Source organism: Sinocyclocheilus grahami, unplaced genomic scaffold (assembly GCF_001515645.1).
Source record: "Sinocyclocheilus grahami isolate Dianchi unplaced genomic scaffold, SAMN03320097.WGS_v1.1 scaffold371.1, whole genome shotgun sequence".
Taxonomy (NCBI): domain Eukaryota; kingdom Metazoa; phylum Chordata; class Actinopteri; order Cypriniformes; family Cyprinidae; genus Sinocyclocheilus; species Sinocyclocheilus grahami.
In genome coordinates, this window is record NW_015505550.1 from 576,075 (window position 1) to 588,197 (window position 12,123).

Sequence of the window (12,123 nt, forward strand, 5' to 3'; positions counted from 1 at the left end):
ACTCTTTTGAGGAAGGAGGCCATCGAGGTGGTCCCTCCGCACGAGACAGACTCCGGGTTCTACAGCCGGTACTTCATTGTTCCGAAGAAGGATGGGGGGTTGCGTCCTATTTTAGATCTGCGTCTTTTGAACCGCTCAGTCAGGGGACTGAAGTGCAGCACGCTCTCACTCAAACAGGTCGTGACCAAGTCTGAGGACTGGTGTGTCACGATCGATCTAAAAGATGCACATATCTCCATCCTTCCTCATCATAGGAAGTTCCTGAGGTTTGCTTTTGGGGGCAAAAGCCTGCCAATACTGGTTCTTCCTTTTGGCCTTGCACTCTCACCCCACACTTTCACGACTCAACCACATCAACGATTGTTTGATATTAGCTCAATCCGAGCAGATGGCGGTTCGACATCGAGATGTCGTTCTCGCTCACACGAAAGAGCTGGGGTTAAGACTTAATGCCAAGAAAAGTGTGCTTTCTCCAGTACAGAGAACCACTTATCTGGGTGAGGTGTGGGATTCGACCACGATGCAGGCACATATGTCTCCTGCTCGGATCGAGTCGATCCTCACCGCAGCCGGTCACTCACTGTCAAGCAGTTTCAGAGACTGCTGGGTCTGATGGCAGCTGCGTCCAACGTGATACCTCTTGGCCTGCTGTACATGAGACCCCTACAGTGGTGGCTCAAAACCAAGGGATTCTCCCCGAGGGGAAACCTGCTTTGCATGATCAAGGTCATGTGGCGATGCCTACGTGCCTTGGACATGTGGAGGAAACCTTGGTTCTTGTCTCAGGGTCTGGTGCTGGGAGCTCCTTGTCGCCGCATAACGCTAGCGACGGACGCATCCCTCACCGGTTGGGGTGCGGTCATGAGTGGCCACCCTGCCCGCGGTCTGTGGAGTGGTCGCCATTTGACATGGCATATAAACTACCTGGAGATGCTGGACGTGCTTCGTGCACTAAGACACTTCCTCCCAGACCTAAGAGGTCACCATGTGTTGGTGCGCACCGACAACACAGCGGTGGTCTCTTACATCAACCACCAGGGAGATCCGCGCTCATGCTGTTTGTACAAACTAGCATACCAGATCCTTGTGTGGTCCCAGGGCACACTTCTCTCGCTGAGAGCAGTTCACATTCCTGGGCATCTCAATTTGGGAGCAGACATCCTGTCGAGGCAGGGGCTGAGGCCCGGGGAATGGATGCTTCACCCCGAGGTGGTGAAGCAGATATGGAGAGTTTTTGGCCAGGCTCAGGTGGACCTGTTTGCGACTCGAGAGACATTGCACTGTCCCCTCTGGTTCTCTCTCACTCACCCAGCTCCACTGGGGCTGGATGCCATGGTACAGACGTGGCCGAGGCTTCGTCTGTACGCCTTTCCCCTGATCGCTCTGCTCCCGGATGTTCTGGAGAGAGTGCGTCGGGACGGGGTCCGTCTTCTGCTAGTAGCCCCGTTCTGGCAGGGCCGAGTATGGTTCTCGGACCCGATTTCTCTCCTCGACGGCGCTCCATGGGAGATTCCTGTCAGGAGAGATCTCCTCTCACAGGCAGATGGTACTATCATCCACCCCCGCCCAGAGCTGTGGAAGTTGTGGGTGTGGCCCCTGAGGGGTGGATTCGAAAACGGTAAAACTCAACCGTTTAACTCTAGGAGAGTTGGAAAATAGCCTATTTTCAAAAATAGTGGAGTGTTCCGTTAACATGTAGTAAGTACTACTATATATAGAGAAATTTAGTAATCAAGTGTAAAACTAAAACACTGCATAGTCTTCACTGTATAAATCAAATATGAACTGATTCTTATTAAAGATATCAATGTTATTCTAAAAAGTTTGTCTTTTGTTGTTTGATTAACAGTAATGACACTGACAGCAGCAGGTAAATTAGGCTGCTGTATGCACAAATGCAATATACTGGTACACATCCGTTTTTCACCCAACTGTTTACGTTCACTTAAGATATAACCAACTGTCTTTATGTGAATACTCTACAGAATGGGAATTTTGACATAATTGTGTCTGTATTTGACCGTTAAAGCACAATAAGACGCTAAAGAGAACTGAACTCATGATTGTATGCTGTCTGAGAGTGGCCGCTTTCTGTTCACTTGGTTCACAGGTGTGTCAGTCGACAACACATTGTCTTTTTCCTTTCATGCATGTTTCTTTATCACTATTATGTGTTAACTTTAAGTAGTGCTGTGCTACTCGGACATATTTACATAGTGAAATAAACAATATAGCAAAATCTCTAACAATGGGCATATTATACCATCATCATGAGATATATATATATATATATATTATACTCTTATACTGCCCAGCTCTAATAACCGTTTTGCTTCTGTTCTAAATATGAGATCTGAGCATGATAAAGAAATATTTCGGATGAAAATAATTGTATTTACTTATGGCTTAGGTGAAGGTAAACAACTGAGAAAGAAAATGGATGTGTAACAGTATATTGGTTCACAATCACAGCAGTTTAATGTTCCTGTTGCTTTCTGTGTCATGAATGTTAATCAAACAACAAAAACATAAAGAAAAATTTTGTAACTTTAACACGTTTGTTAGATTTAATTTATAGTGAAAACTATGCAGTGTTTTTATATTTGATTATTCAATTTCTGTACCTGAATACTGTTAGACTTACCTGAAAAATATAAAGCACTGCTTATTTAATTTGTATCTTTGTTCTGCTATTTCCTATGCTGATTTACTCGCCTACAAAATCACCCCAATCATTGATTTATTAATTTTTTTCCAAGTAGAGCTACTGAAGTCATCAGATTTTTTTTTTCATATCGCAATATATATCACAGAAAACAAAAATATTGCAATGTGAGTTTTTTCCAATATCGTGCAGCCCTAAATAAAATGATTACAGACGGTCAATAAATAAACACATCATCTGCTCCTAACTGTGTCTGTTCATAGCTGTGAAAATTTGCTGTAACACTTCAAACAGACCAGACTACAAACGTGTGCAAAATTCAAATGGCATTGAATTGTGAGAGTAAATGGTTGCTTTTCTTTTTAGATTTACAGTATTTTCTTTCTACTGCTCTCTTTTTAGGACCATAGTAATAGGAAGACCGTATATTTGCAGAAGTTTAATGTCTTTTAAATGGTTCCTGTTAAAATCAACTTTGACAGTTGTGTTGAGAAGAGTGGTGCTTGTTATTTATAAAGCCTGTTCCTGGCTAGATGTTTGTCTTATAGGGTACTTTGAATAGGATACCTGTGTTGCTTTGAGCTCTCTTCATCATCTCTCTCTGCCTGTAGGAAAAGGAAAAGGGGGGCCGGTGCTGGGTAGAGTTAAATAACCATTTGAATTTCTGTGGTCCATGTGTAATGCAGTGTCGGTGTCTCTTTGTGTCTGCCATCTGCAGTATTGTTCTGAAAGGGATGACTTTAATAGCATAGCAATGTTCTTTAACATGAATTCATAATATTTATCATTAATTTTTTCATATTTGATTTTTCTATTACAACATTTGATTCCTATGTTTTTTTCATATTTAAGGAGTCTAATATGTAGCTTAACTCTGTGTAATAACCATATGCAATTTGTCTGTCCACACCTGACTTTTGATGGATTTTGACACGTCTCGTACCTGTGATGAGACAAAATCAATCAAAAGTCATAGTCAATCAGAAGAGCATATGGGTGGGCTCTCTCTGCAAAAGCGCAAAATCTAATTAAAATTCTTAAACCACTTTGAAATGATTAAAAATGCATAGTGAGTGATTGATGCTGTCTTTGTCATGGAATACACTTGTTTGTGATCCGTTTTAGTGTTCACGTTTCCTTTATTTTCTCGAGCTGAGGTAAATTATCTATTGTAGCTTTCAGTATGGCTATAAAGGTCACTCAAAATTATATTCAAACTCACATTAGACCCTATTAACCTTAAAGTCCCCCTGTAGTGAAAATCAAGTTTGCTGTTTATTTGTCTGTGGTGTTTTTTAATATGCTTTTAGACAAACCATGTGCCAATCTATTAATCAACACCTTTGCTGTGTATTTTCTCCTTAAAACTGTAGTTTCCCAAAGGCTGACCCAGAAATATGGTTTGAAACAGCCCTTGGTTTGCTACGTCACAAACCAATAACCAATCACGTCAAGGGATTGATTCCTATCACTTGCATGCAAAATATACTAATACCAGCACAAAACCAAAAATAAATCCGAGCAAAAAACCCATGAAGCTGTGGTTTAATGAGAGAGGGGCTTCATAGAACCAGGAACTCAACAGACCGTTTTGACTAGAATGGAAACAGTGGTGTAGAATAAAGGTAAAATACGTGAAAACACGTTACACTGCACCCCATAAACACAATCAAGCCTTGGAAACAGTGGTGTAGAATAAAGGTAAAATACGTGAAAACACGTTACACTGCACCCCATAAACACAATCAAGCCTTTGAAAAAAGCTTATCAACCACCCCTTTAAATAAAGCACATAATCAGTACCTGAGATCATCGTCATAGTTTGTATGTTGTTGTTCCAGTCGCATAAATAAAATAACATTTTAAAATAGAATCCACTGTGGCATCTGGTTAGGACAAAAATTCAAATTAACATGGAAAAGCCCACTGTATATAATGAAAGGTCCAAAAGTTGTGTGGCAGCTTTACGTTCACAAAACAGCTGTAGAAATCTACTAATTCCATCCGTTCCACAACTCCCTTGTGTTTCGTCCACACATGTCGCAGCCATCTGTGTGCTGCCATCAAAATGTTGTCCTGCCTTGTGGTTGCTTTGTTACATTCTCTCAATTATCTCAAGTGATTCTCTCAAGTGATATGCACATAATCACGTGGGTCTCTGCTTCACTTTTAATGTTATTCTAACTCTCTCAACAACGGTGTGCACTTCAAGCATTTATTCACATGTGGTGTACCTTCTGCGTGTGTCTGTGCCCATCCACAGATGAATGAATAGGGTGAGCACTGATGTGTGGTGGGGTGGCAGAGTGCCTCTGCAAGCTGTTCTCCAAAAAGAGCCCTAAATAAATCGTTCATCTCCTAATTACTCCACACAGTCTCTGAGGGCCAAAAGAGACAGCCACACACAATACTCAGCCCAACTCTCATTGAAGGAATAGGGCTGTTGTTCTTACACAAACGCCCCCAATCATCACCTTAATGACTCTTACAATGCTCCAAATCTCAAATGCACCTTTGATGACGCGCGCGCACACACACACAGACACTTCTAACCATGTGCACAAAAAGGCCCGGTAGAAATGAACTTTGAGCTAGCTGAAACTATTGAACTGTTTCTTAGTTTAGTCTTTGCATAACTTTCAGTGTGTTTTTAATTTTTTTTTTTAGAATAACTTTAAATGTTATGGTTTGGATACAAGACAGCACATTCATACGTGCAGAATGAGGTTATGACTTTTTGTATTGGTTTTGTGTTAAAGGGTTGGTTCACCCAAAAATGAAAATTACCCCATGATTTACTTACCCTCAAGCCGTCCTAGATGTATATGACTTTCTTCTTTCAGACGAATACAATCGGACTTATATTAAAAAAACATCCTGGCTCTTCCAAGTTTTATAATGGGAGTGGATGGTAGCCTAAAATTTGAAGTCCAAAACATTGAACCAATCCATTATAAAAGAAGTCCTCACGGCTCCGGGGGGTAAATAAAGGCCTTCTGAAGCGACGCGATGTGGTTGTGTAAGAAAAAATATAAAATATCAAAAATATTACAATTTCATAAACCTTATGATAGGGGGAAGTCGTGGCCTAATGGTTAGAGAGTCGGACTCGTAACCCAAAAGGTTGCGAGTTCGAGTCTCAAGTCCGGCAGGAATTGTAGGTGGGGGAAGTGAATGTACAGCGCTCTCTCCCACCTTTTAATACCATGACTGAGGTGCCCTTGAGCAAGGCACCGAACCCCCAACTGCTCCCCGGGCGCCGCAGCATAAATGGCTGCCCACTGCTCCGTGTGTGTGTATGTGTGTGTGTACGTACTGCTGTGTGTGTGTGTGCACTTAGGATGGGTTAAACACAGAGCACTAATTCCTAGTATGGGTAACCATACTTGGCCATATGTCACGTCACTTTTAAAAAAAAATTTTTAATCTCTAACTTCCGCTAACTGTTATACACGCGTTCACGAGAGAGTGGCGTCCAGCGGATGACGTAGGCTTAGCGTAAACTTCGGTGAGAATATGCTAGACTCGAGAGTAGTGTTGTCACAGTACCAAAATTTCAGTATTCGGTACCAATACCAGTGAAAATCCACTGTTCTCGGTACCAATTTCGGTACCAAAGCAGAACACAAAAACATGCTAATTGAACAACATTTTTATTAATAATGTTAAACAAAAATTACATGTACAAAACCAATGCCATTCTTTAGACTTATTTAAAATTGTTTCAAGTTTTTCCACAAGTAATACAAGTATGAAAAAAGTAAAAAAGTTTCACCCAAAAGTTCAGTCATAGTTCTGCTGCCACTGAAAAACATCTGTAAACTGTTGTCTGTTTTAGGGTTTGCTGGTGTGTTTCAGGATCTTCCTCAGTCTGCAGCTGTAAAAGGAAAATATAATATACTTAAGTAAAGCAATGGGCTAAGTCTGACCAAATGCAACATTAGATCATTGACAACAGCTAAAATATAACTTTTCAGTAAATAACAAAAATGCCTTCAAAAGGCCTTTATTTACCCCCCGGGAGCCGTGTGGACTTCTTTTATAATGGATTGGTTCAATTTTTTGGACTTCAAATTTTGGGCTACCATCCACTCCCATTATAAAACTTGGAAGAGCCAGGATGTTTTTTAATATAACTCCGATTGTATTCATTTCAAAGAAGAATGTCATATACACCTAGGATGGCTAACTAAGTAAATCATGGGGTAATTTTCATTTTTGGGTGAACTATCACTTTAAGTTATCACCCATTTAACTTCAACTATGTGGTACACTTTTTTTTTTTCTTTTTTTTTTATGTTTTGAGTGGTTGATTTGTAAATGTAGCTTTATGCTGTATCTCCACCTGGTGGTTACAATGAGTAAAATTATTTGTAATAATTTTATGGTACCATCCTAGAACTAATTAAAGATAATGTTTTCTTAAAAAAATAAAACCGAAATGTTGCATTATACAGCGTTGCTGTGCTAAAAATGATTTTTGCCTCTCTTTTGGTTTTGTCAGGTTGTGTTCCGACTGAAAAAAAAACCCACTTGGAGGAACTCGCTGTTCTTGTTGTTCAGGTATGTGGGTGTGTGCGTGTTGTCAGTAGGCAGGTGTTAAGTTGTGAGCTGATATATGCAGCATGTGCACACTGAATTAATGTGCAAAAGTAGATTTAGAAACATTAAAGCTGGTGTGTTACTTTTTTTGATGTTAAAGCACTTTCTTCTATCTTGGCTTCATATTCAAAGAGAACCAAAATTAAGCCATCCAGAAGACTGTAAACACTGTGGCTTTTTGATGTTCTCACAACATTGTTTTACTGTACTTTCCTGTAATTACATATTAAGAGATGTATGTCAGAAAAGACAGCTACTTTTAAATACCCCCCAGTGGCGAAAGATGCCTTTTGCCCACATAATTTGTAGTCACAACATCTTCCAGCAGGGGTTAATAGGGCCATGCTAACAGACAAACCTTGACCGCATGCATATGATCCCATTGCAGCAGACAAGCAAAGACACAAGTCTATTTAACACTATTAAAATCTATTTAAAAAAAAGAAAAAAACTAGTTATACATTCACTATAATGTTTTTTCCCCCTATTTATATACTACTTGTATACAGTTGTCATCTACAAAATGTTAATTATTTTACCTAAATAAGATAATTATTCATACAAAATGCATGTTATGTTTTATTTAGTACTGACCTGAATAAGATATTTCACAAAAAAGTTGTTTACATATAGTCCACAAGAGAAAATAATAGTTGAGTTTATAAAAAATGACCCGTTCAAAAATAGTTGTGTGTATATATAGTTGTGTGTGTGTATATGTATGTGTGTGTGTGTGTGTGTGTGTATATATATATATATATATATATATGTGTTGTATAGAGTCCCTTGTTTGTCCTGAACGGTTAAACGGTCCATTGTTCTTCAGAAAAATCCTTCAGGTCCCACAAATTCTTTAGTTTTTCGGCATCTTTTGAGATGCTGAAAACTGCAAATCTAACCTACCACCTACTGACCTCTTGAGCCCAACATAGCAACCGATAAGCTCCTATCCAAGTGACTTCATTTTATTGTAGTTTTAGAAGTCTCACTCTCGTAGTCAGTCTGCCCTATGAAGCGTTACTGACACGAGGCAATTTGTAGTGTTCCTAATGGTTCATTGTATGTAGTCAGGGAAGTGTGTGTTTTGGATAAAGTTCTTCTAGGCCTTCGTGACCTTCATGGCAGCAGATCTGCTGTATGCGAGTATGAGACAAATGGTGAGAAATGTTGAAAGGTTATGTGTGAAAATCATAAAAAGATAATGTTAAAGATGCATGCTTTTTTTTTTTTTTTTAGATGTACATATTGATGTCCCCTAAAAATACATCCCACAAAATGCAGAGAATATATATATATATATATATATATTAGGTCTATTCAGATGACATTTCAGCATTAAAAATGCAACCAATGAGTCAGCACAGCTGAATTTAGCCCATACCTGCTCTTATTACACTACTGACGTTACACACGTTTCCAGTAGCTCATAATTCGTCATAATTAATGTTGACTGTACATCATCTTTAGTGGCTCATTCAGTCCAACATAAATGTTGTAATTCTCATGATTTACTGATCTATAATACTCTTAATGCACCTGCAGATGATTCAGTGATTCACACATTCAAGTGATTCCCTTGATTTAGTGATTCACACATTCTTTATGAAACAATGATGCTCAAATATATTAGAGCCCATATCAATTACCTATAATAATTACTCTCATTTTTTTTTTTTTTAATGCAAAAAGTCCTGACATTTCTTTTGTGGTCTGTGGGGAATGGCTTTACAGCTGCATGCCAGTAATAAAAGTAGCTTATAGGCAAAATGACAATTTATCTTTTGCCATACGTGTATAACACATGAATGCTCTGGTTTCAAATTAAGCTCAATCAACAAAAATCTGTAACATAGAAAAGGGGTGCTGTTTTGGATTTGGGGCCAATCTGTAAACATTAAAATACTTACTGTTTTAGTACAGCCACAAGATGTAAACTATATGCATTACAGTTCCAACTTTATCCAACAGGTGCCCTCATCCTCACCTTGCCCTTGACTTGTAGTGTACAAGTGCAAAAGTGTGTTAGTGGTTTGCTTATTCTTCCAGAAGCAGCACGGCCCTAATATTAGTCCAGATGTTAACTGACTGGAAGGTTTTTTTTTTTTCTTTTTCTTTTTTTCTCACTGTATGAAATTTACAGACATATAAACACACTTGCGCACATTGGAATAGCGTGGTGCATGTGCTCTTAAAACAGCATGTGCACACCAATGACACGCCATGCCTTTAATAACAACACGACTGCCATGAGCCAGTTTGCAGGCAGGAGTTACAAGAAGACTACAGGGAGACTGAGAGATCGACAGAGAAGGGTCAGCAGAGGAAATGGAGAATGGAGGATGATGTAACAAACAATAGAGAGGGAAATGTATCAAACTGACCTCAAGCTTTTGGTTTTTGTGTATTGTCTCTCTGAACTCTCTCTGATCTTGCGGGGGCTTGTAGCATTATGATCTCTAATGTGTTCTTTTCCAATTATTAGAGGTGTATGCATGTCTGTTTTTTTCTCTTTCACAAGTCTCTTTGCTCATCTTCCCCTCTTGTGTCCCTTTTGGTTCAAATTGCAGAGCCACCTGATTGCTGCACTTTGTAAATTGTAATTAGCTCTATTGTCACCACTAGATGGCAGCAGTGTGCTTTGCTATTATCACAAAGCAGCATATGACTGAATCTCCAGCATACCTTTCATTGCAATCAGGTGTTTAAAAAAAAAAAAATGTATTCTCTCCTCTCCATTCGGATTCTTCTTCCACAAACCTGATACTGTGTGATCTATATAGAGGCAGAGCAAGTATGGTTGCCCCCACCTTCCTCTTTCCATCTCTTTTTCATATGTTCTTTCGGGCCACTGGTTACAGGTCTTTGGGGTGACATAAAGGTTTCAGGTGCTTTCGGTGCCGCAGCACGGATCCGAGCAGGCACAGGGCCCTAGACGGAAAAAGCAGAAATTGGAATTGATTTTGGGAACATTTGGGGCTAATGTATCTCTTGTCTCTTTCATTCTGTCTCTTTGCTGCTTTCTCTGTTCCTTTGCCTCACATCTTCCATCTTTGAACTCATTAAATATTACAGAATGAGTTCAGTTTGAAGGGCTTATCCTGTTAAAACATTTTATTGGTATATGCATGCTTAATTGATAACCTCTGTACTTTTTAATATAATATTTTATTATATTTTAATAATATTGTCTTTTTTTTAATCTTTTATAGATTTGCCAATGACATAACCAAGGATTTGCAGACTCTTCCTGGGGTCGAGTCGGCCTGCTCCAACGCTGCTGGATTTTTGTGGTAACATTGTGAAATTGAAAGGAAGCAGATTTGCCAGTCACCATGCCAGCCCTCTCCACCAGAGCCGGCAGTGAGATAGGTACCTCATCTTACACTTCATACCTTTATTGTACGGCAGTAAGATCCTCTAGTTTGACCAGCTAAGCTTGATCAAATGACAGCTTATGTTTAATAATTGTTCAAATTGTGGCTTTGTGTCATCTAACGTGTTTCATGATTTTTTTTTTTTTTTTTATGTTTTTGATTTCTGATGCTCATACAGACTGGATTTGTTTGAACAAAAATAATATTGTGAAATATTACAATTTAAAGTAACTGTTTTCTATTTGAATGTTTTAAAATGCAGTTTATTCCTGTAATGCCAAAGCTGATTTTTCAGTAGTCTTCAGTGTCACATGATCATTCAGAAATCATTCTAATATGCTGATTTGGTGCACAAGAGACATTACGTATTATCAAAGTTGAAAACAGTTGTGCTGCTTAATATTTTTGTGGAGACTGATACTTTTTTTTCAAGATTCTGATAGAAAGTTGAAAAGAAAATATATATAAAATGGAAATCTTAATTGCAACTTTTATAAAAAGGAAATTGTAACAATGTCTGTTCTGTAACTTTTAACGCCATCCTTGTTGAATAAAAGTAATAATTTCTTTTAAAAAAATAATGTACTGTAAGAATTGTTTTTGGTGTTTGGAGACCATACTGCTAAATAATTTGTAACTTTAGCAGTGAAAATGAATATGAAATTATTTCCTTTCCCACATCCCTCACTCGGTCTCATTTCCTTTATAAAGAAGGGATTACCAAGTGAATGTACTCCTTTAGAAACTAATTCCTAGTTTGGGTATAAAAGACTGATGGACGAGCACAAGGTTGCTGGGAGACATTTGGTATGGTTAGGTTACTTCTGCTGTGCGCGATCCTGTCTTACCCAACATGTTTTTAATGAAGACTTTGAAAGCCCAGTAAGCCACTGTGGATCTGATAGATTAGAACCATTACATACCTCATGTCAAGATGTGTGCAAGGACTCTTGTGCCCTGAAAATTATGCCACTGCTCTTGATGAGTTATTGGATACTATGCTGTTGTTGGCCACCTGACAAAAACTCACTCGCTCGCTCACTCACTCACTCACTCGCGCTCGCGCTCTCTTGCTCACACACACACACACACACACTCACACACTCTCACTCACACACGCTCTCTCGCTCTCTCGCTCTCTCTCTCTCTCTCTCTCTCTCTCTCTCTCTCTCGCGCGCTCGCGCTCTCACACACACACACACTCTCTCACTCTCTCTCACACACACACACACACACACTCTCTCTCACACTCACTCTCTCTCACACTCACTCTCTCTCACACTCACTCTCTCTCACACTCACTCTCTCTCACACTCACTCTCTCTCACACTCACTCTCTCTCACACTCACTCTCTCTCACACTCACTCTCTCTCACACTCACTCTCTCTCACACTCACTCTCTCTCACACTCACTCTCTCTCACACTCACTCTCTCACTCACACACACTCTCTCACTCACACACACTCTCTCTCACACACAC

The 12,123-nt window shown here is 39.4% G+C and overlaps 2 long non-coding RNA genes across 2 annotated transcripts in view; one reads left to right on the forward strand and one right to left on the reverse strand.

The window, feature by feature from the left end:
• LOC107549414 (uncharacterized) overlaps positions 1-6,781 on the reverse strand; it is an 8,326-nt gene extending 1,545 nt beyond the window's left edge. Inside the window, exons 1-2 of the long non-coding RNA XR_001604559.1 lie at positions 6,772-6,781; positions 2,962-2,965 (exon numbers count right to left, since the gene is read on the reverse strand). This is a non-coding gene — a long non-coding RNA (uncharacterized lncRNA). The remainder of the gene's footprint in view (positions 1-2,961; positions 2,966-6,771) is intronic.
• Positions 1-12,123, forward strand: part of LOC107549413 (uncharacterized) — a 38,948-nt gene that overhangs the window by 13,237 nt on the left and 13,588 nt on the right. The window contains exons 2-3 of the long non-coding RNA XR_001604558.1: positions 7,170-7,228; positions 10,477-10,636. This is a non-coding gene — a long non-coding RNA (uncharacterized lncRNA). The remainder of the gene's footprint in view (positions 1-7,169; positions 7,229-10,476; positions 10,637-12,123) is intronic.